Below are 16,197 nucleotides of genomic sequence, written 5' to 3'. Positions count from 1 at the left end.
CACAGGACTCCCTGAGTTCCTCCTAATGCTTAGCTGTGAGTCTCAGCATCTGATTCAATCAGCTCCTGGATGGAGCCTCTGAGAGGATGGTTATACTAGGCTCATCTCGGTAAACATAGGAGAGTATCTTTAATGGTCAGGGGTTAGCTTTCTCCTATGGGGTGGGTCTCAGGCTGGGCCAGGCATTGGTTGCACATTCCCTCAGTTTACACACTATCTTTATCTCTGTATATCTAGTAGGTAGAGAAAATTTGGGGGCAAAGTTTTTGTAGGTGAACTGGGGTTTCCCTCCCTCCACTATAAATCCTGCCTAGCTAGAGGATGGCCTCCTCAGTCTCCACGTGCCCCGCTGCTAGGATGTTCAGCTAGAGTCATCTCTATATCCTCCCTGTAGCTTACCCTGTTGCAGGTCCCCAGCTTTTCTCAGACATGCCCATGCCCTCAGTTTCTCTTCTCTCTCCAAGCCCTCTCATCTCCTCTCCTGACTCTCCTCACATCTGACTCTTCCCTCTCATTTTCCTCCTCATACCTTCTTCTATCCAGTTTTCTCTCTATTCACTTTTGCTGTCAGTTTATTTCCCCATCTGAGTGAGATTCAAAGAGCGCCTCCCTTTGGCCCTCCTTGTTACTTACCTTCCTTGAGTCTGTGAATTGTAGTATGGCTATCCTGTAATATATGACCAACACCTGCCTATAAGTTAGTACATACTATGTGTGTCTTTCTGGGTATTGGTTACCTCACTTTGGATGATCCTTTCTAGATCCATCCATTTGCCTGCAAATTTTCATGATTTCTTTGTTTTTAATTGCTGAGTAGTATTCCATTGTGTAATGTACCCTATTTTCTTTTTTTATTCTTCAGTTGAGGGATATCTAGATTGTTTTCAGTTTCTGAATATTAATAATAAAGCTGCTATGAACATTGCTGAGCAAACATCCTTCCAGGATGGTGGAGTATGTTTTGGGTATATGCCCAGAAGTGGTATAGTTTTGTGTCGAGGTTTTTGTCATTTATTTATTTTATTTACTTAAATTCTTGTATTCCCTTTCCTCCTCCCCTCTCATTCCGACCCTCTCTCCTTCCCTCCTCTGCCCTCCTCTTTTCTTTCATCTCAGATCATAAAGTTGCATCAGGACTAAATGTGTCCTCTTTCCCTGTGCCCTATCAAAGGAGTTCTACCAGGACTAAAGTGATCTAAAAGCTAGCAAGTGAGTCACTGTCTGATGCACTCTTCACTTCCCTCTCCAGAGTACCCACATGAAGCCTAATCTTCCCATCTGCTACATCTTTGTAGGGGGCCTAGGTTCAGTTCATGCATGGTCCATGATTAAGGCTTTAGTTTCAGAAAACCCCTCTGGGTACTGGTCCTGGGCAGTTGACTCTGTTGTTTTTCTCTGGAGCTCCTGTCACTTTCAGGTCCTTTTCTCTTTCCTCCCACTATTCACCAAGGCTCCCTATGCATTAGCCAATGCTTGGCTGTGAGTCTCAGCAGCTGTTTTGAGGTACTGCTGGGTAGACCCTCTCAGAGGAAAACTCTGACAGATTCCTCTCTGCAAACTTAGCAGAATATTGTTCATAGTGTCAGGGGTTGGCACTCTCTGATAGGGTGGGCCTTTGCTTTAACCAGACATTGCATGGGCATTCCCACAATCTCTGCTATATATGCTGTATTTTTTTGGTAATTAAATCTCTTTATTAAAAATTTTTATTATTATCATTTATTGCAATTTATTCAATTTGTATCCCAGCTGTGATCCCCTCCCTCATCTCCTCCCAATCTCACCCTTCTACCCTCTTCTCCCCCAGAACCTCTCCCCTAGTCCACTGAGAGACATGGTCCTCCTCCCCTTTTATTTGACCCTAGCCTATCAGGTCTCATCAGGACTGGTTGCATTGTCTTCCTCTGTGGCCTGGTTAGGCTGCGCTCCCCAGGAAGAGGTGATCAGAGAGCCTGCTACTGAGTTCATGCAAGAGAAAGCCCATGCTCCCTTTACTAAGGACCCCATTTGGATACTGAGTCTATGGACTACATCTGAGCAGGGGTTTTAAGTCCTCTCCATGCATTGTCCTTGGCTGGGTATCAGTCTCTGTAGGGCCCCCAGGGCTCAGTTTTTTGTTTGTTTGTTTGTTTGTTTGTTTTTGGCTCTGTTGGTCTCATTTTGGAGCTCCTGTCCTCTCCAGGTCTTTCTGTCTTCCCCTTCTTTCATAAGATCCCTGCATTCTGCTGAAAGTTTGACTATGAGTCTCAGCCTCTGCTTCAGTACCTCCATCAGTAGAGTCTTTCGGTGGCCATCTGTCCTGTTCCCTTTCTTCTCCTGTTTTCAAAGTCTATCGCCTTTGTCCTTCTGAATGAGGATTGAGCATCTTCCCTAGGGTCTTCATTGTTGTTTAGCTTCTTTAAGAGTATAGAATTTACTATGTTTATCCTACAATATATGGCAAATATCCACTTATAAGTGAGTATATGCCATGTGTGTCTTTCTGATTCTGGGAGACCTCACTCAAGATGAGCTTTTCTAGTTCCCACCATTTGCCTGAAAATTTCATGATTTCCTTGTTTTTAATTGCTGAGGAGTATTCCACTGTGTAAATGTACCACTATTTCTGTATCCAATCTTCAGTTTAGGGATATCAGGGTTATTTCCAGCTCCTGGATATTATGAATAGAGTTGTTACAAACATGGTTGAACAAATATCCTTGTTGTGTACTTGAACATCTTTTGGATATATGCCTAGGAGTAGTATAGCTGGATCTTGAGGAAGCGCTATTCCTAAATGTCTGAGGAAGCGCCAGATAGATTTCCAGGGTGGTTGTACAAGTTTACATTCCCACCAGCAACGGAGGAGGGTTCCCCTTTCTCCACAGCCTCTCCAGCATGTGTTGTCACTTGAGTTATTCATCTTGGCCATTCTGATGGGTTTAAGGTGAGATTTCAGGTTGTTTTGACTTGCATCTCCCTGATGACTAAGGATGTTGAACATTTCTTTAAATGTTTCTCTGCCATTCGATATTCGTCTGTTGAGAATTCTCTATCTCTGTACCTCGTTTTTTAATTGGATTACTTGGTTTGTTGGTGTTTAACTCCTTAAGTTCTTTATATATTCTAGTTATTAGCCCTCTGTCAGATATAGGGTTGGTGAAGATCCTTTTCCAATTTGTTCCATCTTTATCCGTGAACATTTAGTAGGCAGGGTAAATTTTGAGTTGAAGTTTTTGTGGGTGGGTTGATGCTCCCCTACCTTTACTAGAAGACTAGTCCAGTTAAAGGATGTCCTCTTCAGTCTCTATGGTCTCTGCTACTAGGAATCTCTGCTTGAATACCCCCATAAGCCTCCGGGACTTAAGTCTCCAGCTTGTCACAGAGATGTCTCTACCTTCAGTTTTTCTACAGGTGTTCTGACCTCTAGTTCTTGCTCTCCTGTGGTCTCTTAACTCTTTGTGCTCCCTCTTTTATTTTGTTCCCTCTCTTCAGACATTACCTCTGTCTTTCCTTGCTCCCCTTCTGAATATTTATGCATAGTCACTTGAGTCCTCCTTATTACTTATTTTCTTTGGGTCTGTGCCTCCTAATATGCTTATCTTGTACTATATGGCTAAAATCCACTCATAAGTGAGTTCATATCATGTGTGTCTTTCTGGGGCTTGGATACGTCACCCAGGATGTTCTTTTCTAGTTCCATCCATTTGCCTGCAAATTTCATGATTTATTTGTGTGACTGTTCCACAGTTGCTTTATCCATTCTTCAGAGGGACATCTAAGCTGTTTCCAGATTCTGGCTATTATGAATAAAGCTGCTATGAGTAATGATGGGTCATGATATAAAGTTATTCCAACTTTTCTAAATAAGCATTAGATTTATTTCTGAAATGGTTGTACAAGTTTACACCCTCACCAGCAATGGAGGAGGTTCCCCTTTCTCCATTACCTTGCCAGCAGGTGCTGTCCTTTGAAATTTTCATCTCAGCCATTCTGACTAGTGTGAGATGAAATCTCAGTGTTTGATTTGCCTTTCCCTGATGACTAAGTAAGTTGAACATTTCTTTAAATGTTTCTTGGCCATTTGAGATTCCTTTGTTGAGAATTCTCTGTTTAGCTCTGTGCCTCATTCTTTAATTGGGTTATTTTATTTATTGGTGTTTGATTTCTTGACTTTATTATATGTTTAGGATATTAGCCCTTTGTTGAATGTAGGATTGGTGAAGATCTTTTCTCAATCTGTAGATTGTCTTTTTCATTCTTTTGACAGTGTTCTTTGCCTTACAGAAGCTTTTCAGTTTCAAGAGGTACCAGTTGTTAATTGTTGATTTTAGAGCCTGTGTTATTGGTGTTCTATTCAGGAAGTTGTCTCCTGTGCCAATGAGTTCAAGCCTTTTCCTCACATTCTCTTCTATTTGACTTAGTGTATCTGGTATTATATTGAAGTCTTTGATTACTTGGATTTGAGGTTTTGTGCAGGGAGATAAATAAGGATCTATTTGCATTTTTCTACATGTAGACATCCAGTTAGGTCAGCACCATTTGTTGAAGATGTTGTCTTTTTTCCATTGTATGGCTTTGGCTCCTTTGTTAAAACTCAAGTGACCATAGGTCTGTGGGTTATTTCTGGGTCTTCAATTAGATTCCATTGATCAGTCAGTCTATTTCTATGGCAGTACCATGCAGTTTTGATTAATATTGCTCTGTAGTATATCCTGAAGTGAGGAATGGAGATGCTTCCACAAGTTCTTTTAGCTTTTCTGGCATTTTGTTTTGTTTTTTTCATATTAAGTTTAAAATTTTTCAAGGTTTGTAACTGTGTTAATCCTACAGATCCACGAGAATGGGATATTGTTCCATCTTCTGATATCTTCAATTTCTTTCTTCAGAGATTTGAAGTTCTTCTCATACAGGACTTTCACTTGCTTGGTTAGAATTACACCAAGATACTTTATGTTATTTGTGGCTATTGTAAATGGTGTATTTTCCCTAATTTCTGTCTCAGCCAGTTTGTTGTTTGTATACAGAAAGGCTACTGATTTTTTTAATTAATTTTGTATCAGCCACTTTGTTGAAGTTGTTTATCAGCTGTAGGAGTTCTCTGGTGGAATATTTGGGGTCACTTATATACACTATTGTATCATTTGCAAATAGTGATACTTTGACTCCTTTCCAGATTTGTATGCCCTTGAACTCCTTTAAGTTGTCTTACTGCTGCTCTAGCTAGAACTTCAAATACTATATTGAAGAGATATAAAGAGAATGTTCAGTATATGGTTGAGTATATGGTCAGTTTTGGAGAAGGTTCCATGAAAAGCTGAAAGGAAGTTAAATTCTCTTATGTTTGAGTGAAATGTTCTGTAAATATGTTAGATCCATTTGACCCATGATATCTGTTAGTTTCTTTATTTCCTCATTTAGCTTTTGTCTTGATGATCTGTCTATTGGAGAGAGTTGGTGTTGAATTCTTCCACTATTAATGTGTGGGGTTCAATATGTGATTTAAGCATTAGTATTGTTTCTGTTACAAATGAGAGTACCCTTTCATTTTGGGCATAGATGTTCAGAATTGAGATATCGTCTTAATGGGTTTTCTCTTTGATGAGTAGACAGTGTCCAGTGTCCTCTGCCATCTCTTTTGATTAATTTTGGTTGAAAACCTATTTTATTAGATACTAGAATGGCTATTGCAGCATGCTTCTTGCGTCTGTTTTCTTGGAAAACGATTTTCTAGTCCTTCACTTTGAGGTAATGTCTATCTTTATTGCTGAGGTATGTTTCTTGTGTGCAGCAGAAAGATGGGTCCTGTTTTCATACCCATTCTATTAATCCATGTCTTTTTATTGGGACGTTGATGCCTTTGATGTTGAGAAATATTAACACCCAGTTGTCACTTCCTGTTATTTTGATGTTAATGGTGGTAGAGTGTGTGTGAGTCCCATCTTTTGGTTTTGCTGATGTGGGATTATTAATTTCCTGGGTGTTGTTGGCCTCCTTGGGTTGACGTTTTCCTTCTAGTATCTTCTGTAGGGCTGGATTCGTGGATAGGTACTATTAAAGTTTGTTTTTCTCATAGAATGTCTTGTTTTCTTCCTGTATGCTGATTAAGAGTTTTGCTGGGTAGAGTACTCAGGGCCGACATCTATGGTCTCTCAATGTCTGTCCAGACCCTTCTGGCTTTTAGAGTTTCTTATAAGAAGTCAAGTGTAACTCTGACAGGTTTGATTTGTCCTTTTTCCCTTACAGCTTTTAATATTCTCTCTTTGTTCTACACATTTAAAGTTTTGATTATTATGTGGTGGGGTGATTTTCTTTTCTGGTCCAATCTATTTGGTGTTTTGTAAGCTTCTTGCATGTTGATAGGCCTCTTTTTTCCTTAGGTTGGGGAAGTGTTCTTCTATGAATTTGTTGAAAATATTTTCAAGGACTTTGAGGTGGGTCTTCTTCTTCTATTCTTATTATTCTTAGGTTTGGTCTTTTCATAGTGTTCCAGATTTCTTCAACGTTCTGTGTCAGGAGCTTTTGAGATTTAACGTTTTCTTTGACTGCTGTACTGATTTCTTCCGTCATATCTTCTATCTCTCTTCCATCACTTGTATTCTGTTCATGATGCTTGTGTCTGTAGTTCTTCTCTTTTCTAGGTTTTCTGTCGTCAGGATTGTCTCAGATTATGTTTTCTTTATCGCTTCTAGCTCCAATTTTAGATCTTGAACAGTTTTATTCATTTCCTTTTCCTGTTCTATTATAGTTTCCTGTATTTCTTTAAGGGATTTGTTCAATTCTTTCCTCTGTTTGAATGTATATTCCTGTGCTACTTTGAGAGATTTACTTTCTCCTTTTAATGCTTCCATGATTTTCAAAACCTCAGACTTAAAACCTTTTTCTTGCAGTTTGGGTGTGATAGTGTCTCCAGGGCTTGCTGTGGTAGGTCCGCTAGTTTCTGGTGGTGCCACGTGGTCTTGAGTTTTATTGCTTGTTTTCTTATGCTGGCCTCTAGCCATCTGGTTGACTCTGGTTTTCACCGGCCTCGTGATCCCTCTGCTGAGTTCACTGGCTATGTCCCAGATATGCCAGGCAGCTGGGGAGTAGACAGAAAGATCTTTGATCCCAGAGCTGCTTGGGTGTCCCACAGGCCTCCTTGGAATGAGAGACAATGTGGTTTTGGTCCTGTGTCCAACTTATTTCCTCTGGTTTCACTGTCTCTGATGGGCTTTTTCTGACCCAGGTGGGCCAGGCAGATGGGGAGCTGGCAGAAATGTGTTTGAGCTGAAAGTTCTTCTGGAGCCCCACAGGCCTCCTTGGGATGGGAGGCAATCGGGCTTTGGTCATGCGAATAGCTCACCTCTGATGTTCTTTGTGTGCCTTGGCTGTCCTAGACTCCCTCTGTGACCAAGCTGGCTTCTGACTCACAGAAATCCACTTGTCTCTGCCTCCTCTACTGCTGGGATTTATAGGCAAGTGTCAATATCGGCTGGCTTTCCAAACTCTTTCTTTTAAATATACCTATCTGCCTTTGAAATAGTCCTCCTCATTATCATCCAAGTAATTTTCTTTAGATGTTCCTTCATTCTATGCTAGGGAAAGTTGATTTAATTTAGGAACATGTGTCTTTATTCTTGAATTTGGGTATTGTTTGACAGAAAACTTTTTAGGCATAGCTGGGTGAGAGAGGACAAATATAAAATATTCCATGGACATTTTCTTTTTACACATAGGCTGAGACTTTCAAGGTATGGTCAGTTTTCTACATGGTCAGATTTTTAACATTACCTCTAACAGCATATTATAAAATCAAAATATAATTCAATATTTTATATTAAATCATGGGTGTAATTTATATCAAAGAAAAAACTTAGGAAAGAGTGATCCACTGTGCATAAATTAGAATTTAATATTTATAGGGTCTTTTATTTTGTTTCAACATGTGAAAGAGTATGTAATGTTCCCTTGTTTTCTAATTTTAACTTGTATATCTTTAAATAATTGTGTGATACAAGAAGGCAATTGTAAAACAAAACCATCATATCATTATAAGCCACATATTTCCTTGGTAATTTTTAATTTTGTTTTGAATGTATGATAATGTGTGTGTGTGTGTGTGTGTGTTTGTATATTTATGTGAAAGAATTTTACAGTGTACACCAAGACTGCCTGGAACTCACTTTATAAACCAGATTTAACATCAAACTCATGATCCTTCTTGTGCAGGTACAGTATTATACACAATTAATTTTTTGTTGTTGTTGATGTTATTGTCCACAGCAATTCTTCTTGGATTTTAATACAAGAAAGTTCTAATAATTTCTTTCTTGGAAAATCTTTATCCTTCTTCTTTTAATGTTGTGGGAAAAGAACGTTTTGAGTTACCCTAATCTCATCTAGTTTATTTCTTTCCTACATTTACACTGACATTAATTAATTAGGTGACCCAATTGGAAATAACTGCTAATAGTGTCCATTAACAAATAGAAGATGATATTGTGTAAATAATAAAATTTGAGGTTAGGTCAGGAAATGTAAAAATAAAGAGAATGAAATTATTCCATTAAATTTAAATTTTTTTCATAATTTTATAAAATTTAACGAAAGTATTAAATTATATAGTTATAAACTTGTTCCTTCTTCATTCACTTATTTTCTTTTAGTTTTATTTTTCATAAGTAGGTAAATTTCTCATTATTTAGAACTGAAAAGACTCCTTCTTAGATACTTAATATTTCAAAACATAGTTAGCCTTTTATTTTCTGTCTTGTTATGGATGAATACATGTATTTATTCAAACTAAATTTATTCTTTTATTCAAACTAAAGTAATATGGTATATTGCTAGCTTGAAAATTAGTCAAAAACTTTAAAGAAACTTCAGTGGCAAAAAATATTAAAATACCAATTTCTTTATCAATTTATGAGATAGCAAAAATAGAACACAGAACAATAGGCATAACAAGCCACAAAGATGTTTTACTCTAAACAGTCCATCAATAAGACAGAAAAAAGTCCAAACATCTCAATGGTGGAATATAAATGCCTTGAATGTCTGTAACAGAGATGTTATCCCACTTATCTATTTTTAAAAGATTAAAATATATTAGTGTTCTTAGCAATGAATTAATTTTTTGCTCCTAATCTAATGAAGAAAATAAGCTAAGTAAAGCATGTTGCAATGTGGGTATTTGATATTCTATTTTGTATCTTATAGTTTTTTTCTTCTGATTTTGGTATAATGTCTTAAGGTTGTAACCTACAGTGCAGATTTAATGTTGAACATTAAAACTTTTAATCCTCCAGAACATTTATGGATTCCAAATTTCAGAACTCTGAAGGGGAAGAATTATATTAATATTTTTTTCCTTTTTTTAGTGTTTTTTTATTTTATTTTTTTCTTATCAGTTACATTTTGTTAACTCTGTATCCCAGCCGTGTCCCACTCCCTCATTCCCTCCCAATTCCACTCTCCCTCCCTCATCTCCACTGTGCCCTTTTCCAAGTCTACTGATGGGGGGGACCTCCTCCCCATTCATCCGATCCTGTTTTATCAGGTATCTTAATTTTATGTTCAAAAGTCCTAGAGAAATATCCTAAATAGTGAATCTCAAAGTGACTTGACTTCAATAGTGATTCAATCACACATACGTATACACACACACACACACACACACACACACACACACACACACACACACAATTTTGTAAATAAAATTATGTAAACAGGAATCATTATTGTGGCCAAGAACCTGTTGCTAGAGAAACCTTAAGTCGTAGACGTTAGGTGAGAGCCTATTATTATTATTCCCCTAAGTGGACACAGTCAGGAGAAGACAGTTAACGAGCCATTGCTGTATCCATAGATCAGTCCATCTCTCAACCCTCACCAGATGGTCTTTGTCTTGCAGTAGGTGGCCTAGAAGGCTTGCAACTCTATGATAATAAACAAAACTTAGTTCCTAAAAACATTTTTGTGAAGCCAAAGTTTGCATTCATTTTCCTATACCCAGCAAGAAACTATTTCATCTGGACATATGAAAACTATCAATACTGTAATAGCATCGCAGCTATGTTAATCCAAAGGATAAAAATCCAAGTGCAGGGGTATACATGGAAAAGATGGTTGTTTCATTGCTCTGTTCCACCATGGCATATACTTTCAAGTCCAGGGACCCATTTTTCTCAGACAGAACCCACACAGAATTATTGCTACTGCTAAAAATGTTCTGTTATATACATTTCCTCCTGTTTGTAGCATTGCTGAAATAAATAGCTAATAATTTGTGTTCCATGACAACTGATTGTCCTATCTAAACGTTTAGCAACAATTTACTGTTGTGTTATTTTCATTTCAAGTTTTCTTACTAAAGTTTACTTACTAAGCTTGCTGACATTTCAGGGACCTAGAAACGAAGAAAACTGCAGCATGATGCCTGTCATTCACTGGTAGCACTCAGCAGGAACCAGTAAGAAGCTCCAAGGAAAAGAAAGCCCATCTGCTGCCTCCCAGAGCAGTCATTACTGTGACAGTCACAGATTTCACAGTACAAAGAACTTAGACTGTATACAAAGTTTCTAAGATGAGTTACATGAAGATTTAAAAGTGACTAAATATTAGGAAGGAGAATTTTGGAACATGTATTAATAGCAATATGTAGTTGTTTTCAGCTTAATACCCCTCATTTTATTGTGAGTAAATAGAATTGTTTATATAATAATACTTTTCCAACAGATATTCTTTTGCTCCATAGTGGAATAAAATAAATAATATATTTTTAATGTGATATGCTTAACAAGATATATTTTTTACTTTTAATTTTATTAGTTACATTTTATTAACTCTGTATCCCAGCTGTATCTTGCCCCCTCATTCCCTCCCAAACCCACCCTCCCTCCTTCATCTACTCCCTGCCCCTTTCCAAGTCCACTGATTGGGGAGGACCTCCTCCTCTTTCATCTGAACCTGTTTTATCAGGTATCTTCAGGACTGGCTGCAAAGTCCTCCTCAGTGGCCTAGCAGGGCTGCTCCTCCCTTGGGGGAGTGGGGAGGTCAAAGAGCCTGCAATTGAGTTCTTGTCAGAAATAGTCACTGTTCCCCTTACTATGGGAAACCAATTGGTTACTGAGCTACCACAGGCTACATCTGAGCAGAGGTTCTAGGTTATATCCATACATGGTCCTTGGTGGAGTATCAGTCTCAGAAAAGACCCCTGTGCCCAGATATATTTGGTCCTTGTGGAACTCCTATCCTTTCCATGTCATACTAACTCCCCTTCTTTCATATCATTCCCTGCACTCTGCCGAAGGTTTGGTTATGAGTCTTAGTATCTCTTTTGATACACTGCTAGGTAGAGTCTTTCAGAGGCCCTCTGCAGTATGCTCCTGTCCTGTTATTTGTTTGCTCCTACATGCAATGTCCATCCCATTTGTCTTTCTAAGTGAGGATTGATCATCTTACCCTCAGTCCTCTTTCTTGTTTATCTTCTTTAGGTGTATATATTTCATTATGTTTATCCTATCTTATAGGTCTATATAAGTGAGTATATACCACGTGTGTCTTTCTCCTTCTGGGATACCTCAGAATGATCTTTTCTAGATCCCACCATTTGCCTGCAACTTTCATGATTTCCTCGTTTTTTGATTGCTGAGTAGTATTCCACTGTGTAAAAATATCACAATTTCTGTATCCATTCCTCCATTGAGGGACATCTGGGTTGTTTCCAGCTTCTGGCTATTACAAATAAAGTTGCTACAAACATGGTTGAGCAATTTTCCTTGTTGTGTACTTGAGCAAATTTTAGGTATATGGCTAGGAGTGATATAACTGGATCTTGAGGAAGCACTATTCCTAATTGTCTGAGAAAGCGCCAGATTGACTTCCAAAGTGGTTGTACCAGTTTATATTCCCACCAGCAATGGAGGAGGGTTCCCCTTTCTCCACAACTTCTCCAGCATGTATTGTCATTTGAGTTTTTGATTTTAGCCATTTTGGTGGGTATAAGGTGAAATCTCAGGGTCGTTTTGATTTGCATCTCCCTGATGGCTAAGGATGTTGAACATCTCTTTAAGTGTTTCTCTGCCATTCTGTATTCCTCTACAGAGAATTCTCTGTTTAGCTCCGTACCCCATTTTTAAATTAGATTACTTGATTTATTACACAAAATATATTCTTTAAATTAATTTTATATACCTTTTTTACCCTTTCAAAGTATCTCTGAGAAACTACATAAGAATTTCTATTGCTTATTGGTTTTAAATGGACCTCTTCTATAATAGCTGAAATGATTCTGATTATTACTGATACTGCCAATGTCTAGATGTTTTTCCTCTCTTTAAAAATATTTTATTGGAAAACTCTGATAGGATACAATATATTCTTTTCTAATCACTCTTTTAAACTATTTATCAAACAAAAGTCATTAGGTAACCCTAGGTAAGTCTTAAATAGTCATTCTCAAATTCTGACTTTTTGTAGATTGAACATACAGAAACACTACAAACTAATATGACCCACTTTGATACTAAAATACCTATGTTTATTTATCAGCACTATTTATCATGACAACTGAAAATAATCTTCATTGAGTTTTTATGGCTACACATATAGTAACATAGTTACTAACATAGTATAATATAGTTTTTATAAACCTATTATTAATTTCTTCAGATCTACTGCCTAAAAGGTTTATTTTTGTCTATTTTATCTTCTCTTTATTTAAAAGCCCTCATTTTTTAAAAAAGTAAGTTAAATGTGCTTGTATTGTGATCAGAAAGACAGCAAGAAGACCTTTGTAAATATCTTAATAGCTGGCTGTCTGCCTGAATTATCAAGTGGGGAAAGGCAGGAGCCTTTGTGAGGCTTACAGGATACTCTCAGGGTACTCAGAAAGGCCTGCTTTACTCTTTCTTTCTTTTTGCTTGTGCCGGAGGCTTCTGAAGCACTTACCAAACTTCTTCCCTTTCTGTGTAATGCTGCTTTTCTCCCATACAATGAAGGGTACATTCGGGAAACTGTTTTAGTAGACTGTAGGTTACTTAGCTCCAGAAAAAAAAAAAAAATGTTCTTTTTATTCTTTTCAAATCTAAAAAAAAAAGTGCTCTCTTCTTCCTCTTCTTCCTCTTCCTCCTCATCTTCCTCTTCCTTTTTTTTTTTTTAAATAACCTTTTTACTGACCTGCCCAATCCGGTCCTCCAGGGTGCTACTGTGAGCATTTTTAACCCTGAAAAAAAATTCTGACTTTGAAACTCCTGTAAGAGACAACTTACTCAGCATTGCCCCTGCATTCTCAGCCCTTGTTATTACTGGTGACTCTTGGAAGAGGGACAGTCATGCATGGGATTGTAATTGGCCTTGAGTGTATGGAAAAGGAGCCATGTAAGAACACGGCTCCTGAAGTGAGCATTTCGGTTCATTTGAAGCACACTCCGTCAATAAGCATTTTGTGTATTCACCCTCCATCCCTGACAAGTTATCTAATTTAGATCTTCATGGATCCTATTGCAGTGGGCCATAAAGTCACTGATTTCTAACTATCGATGTTTGCAATTTTAAAATGTACTTCATAAAACGAAGCTGACATATGAGTATTTTACACAAAGCATCTACAGGAAGTGACTTGACATTTTCTTTAAAACTAAACCTTGGAGATACATAAAGTAATAATATTCATAAACTATTTTTGAAAAAAAAATATTTCTGAAAAAAGCTTTATTTTTGGAGCCAACATATGAGTAGCCCCAAAACAGCTTCATTTAAAAAAGCGTGCAAATTTTAGTAATGGTTTTCATGTTGAAGTCAGTTTCTAGAGTCTGAGAAAGGACTTTCATAGCTCTGTTTGTGTGTACATCAGTGTGTGCTTATAGAGTATAAAGTGTTTCAATAATTCAGGGCCTCAGATGAGTTTTGGAGAAGAGGTATTTTTGCGTAGTTCTGCCAGAGAATTCAAGTTTAATCTTTTATTTCTTCACAGAGCTCTTTTCTCATTATTCTTAGAAAGTGAAGGTTGTCTTCTATCCTCCACATGCTTGAAAACACATGGGTATTTGTACTCTCTCTCTCTCTCTCTCTCTCTCACACACACACAGACAAGCACATGCACACACATGCATAAATCAAGAAATAAAGAATACATTTCTATTTCTTTTTTCTTTTGTGCCACTGTATTATTAGTTGGAGTTGTCCAGAGAAAGGAAATCATTGAATGTAGAAAGAGCATGTTTCATAAAGCACTGGATCACAGCTCGCAGTAGTTGAGATGTGTGCTGATAGTACCTGGACTCTTAAGAAAGCCAGCACAGTAGTTCAAGGACCCAAGATGCAGAGAGTGAGAGCTATAAACTCTAGTCCAATTCTGAAGACCCAAGAACCAAGAAACATCACATGCTGTTGCTGTGGGGATGCTTAATTATGTGACACCAGAAGTGATTCCTATAAAAACTTCTGGCCACTTTCTTGATTTTTTTTCAAATTCATTAAAGAATATAGACAAGAAAAAAATGATTGTTTGGCCTATCAAACAGGAAGAAATGGTGGCTAGAGAGATGATAGCTCATTTGCTAATAGCATGCACAACTCTCCAAGAGGACCAAAATTGGGTTCCCAACCCTCATATCTGTGGCTCAGAATCTCTTCTAACTCCAGCTCCAGGTTCGAACACACCCCACAGGCCTCCTTTGGGACCTGCGTTCATAATTGCATATGCCTTACCTGTCACATATACACAAAATTAAAACAAAAATGAAAACAATTAACAACAGTGAAGAAATAAATGTAAATTATGGTGGGGGAAACTTGCTGTTAATATCTTTATACTTTGAAACATGGTAAATGTTATTAAGCCATAATAGCATAGCCATCTTTAAATACACTATTTCTGAGAGAATTCCTTTCTAGTCCTTTAATATTTTTTGGTAGATCATCACAGTACAATTTTCAGACTATGCAGCTAGTTCATCAGTGTAAACACTGCAGTACTCCAAGTAGAAACAACAGCACACCGTCTTCCCTTCTCTACAGTTGCTACACATAAAGTAATTCTGTATTGTAACAATTATATTCTGTGAGAAAGCCAGAATGAAAATAGTGTTTTATTTATAATTTTAGTTTTGTAAGCTTTCATACTATTTAACCTAATTTATAATAACAATAAATTATTCAGTATTAAGTGTAGAAATAGGGCTTATGTAGAGGTGTGTGGAAGTTGCCAAGGAAAACACACTTGGGAAATCTTGGAGGAATGGGCATCTTCAAAATTTTTATTAAGTTGGTAGTACACATACATAAAAATATGTCAAATTGTAAGATAAATATGTGAGGTTTGTTATGAAACATGCAGAAAAATGTCTTCTAAGTTACTAAAGTCATCTAAAAATGAATGGGCCTGCAAGATTGTAGAGAATCTAACAATTTCATAAGAACTAGAAAGCACAACAAAGATCTGCTCTGCCATGATTACCTTGAACTAATAAAAATAACTATTGTAAGGTTTTGAATATCAATGAATTAATGAATTTCAGTACACAATTGCATTAATTACTTGTTTAATTTACCTACATATCCTAGGGATATATTACGATAGTACAACCAAAACTTGTATCATCTAATTTTTCAATTGTCTATGCAAATAAATTAGGTTAAATAATTATCAACAAACTATTTAAGAAGAGTACCTACAGAGCAAAATGTTTTTTATGTTATATATATTTATATGTTAGTTTCATGGTCATTTAAGCATAAATGATCATGTACTCACTTGTTGGTCATTTGCATTTTGGTGTGAAAAATTAAGGCAGAGCGTATTCGTAAGGGACCTCTGCTTATTTCCATCCTTAACTATTTTAAAAGCACAGCCAACGGTGCCAATTTTCCAAGACTAATGGCATATAAGGACTTAAGCTTTTATAATTTAGAAACAGAATGTGTTTACTCAAAATTTTTAGCACACTAATGGAAAATAATGAAATAAACAATCAGTAAAAGATATACTCAGAAATATGATGTCTGGGTCATTTTTATAACTAGTATCTCTCAGGCATTTTAATTTTCTTGTTGTACATGATCACTATTAAAATGATAACAATTTCATTCCAACATTTTGCTTTTATCACTGTGTGCCAAAAAATGTTCTTTTTATGTACTGAAGACAATTTCAACTGTAAGTTAAATTTAATGCAAAATATAAGATAAAGCTATATATAGGAATTTTTCATTTCCTGTTAACTATACATTTCATGG

The sequence above is a fragment of the Psammomys obesus genome, unplaced genomic scaffold (genome assembly GCF_907164565.1).
Source record: "Psammomys obesus unplaced genomic scaffold, mPsaObe1.curated_primary_1811, whole genome shotgun sequence".
Classification (NCBI taxonomy): Eukaryota; Metazoa; Chordata; class Mammalia; order Rodentia; family Muridae; genus Psammomys; species Psammomys obesus.
Note: the sequence above shows the minus strand (reverse complement) of the source record.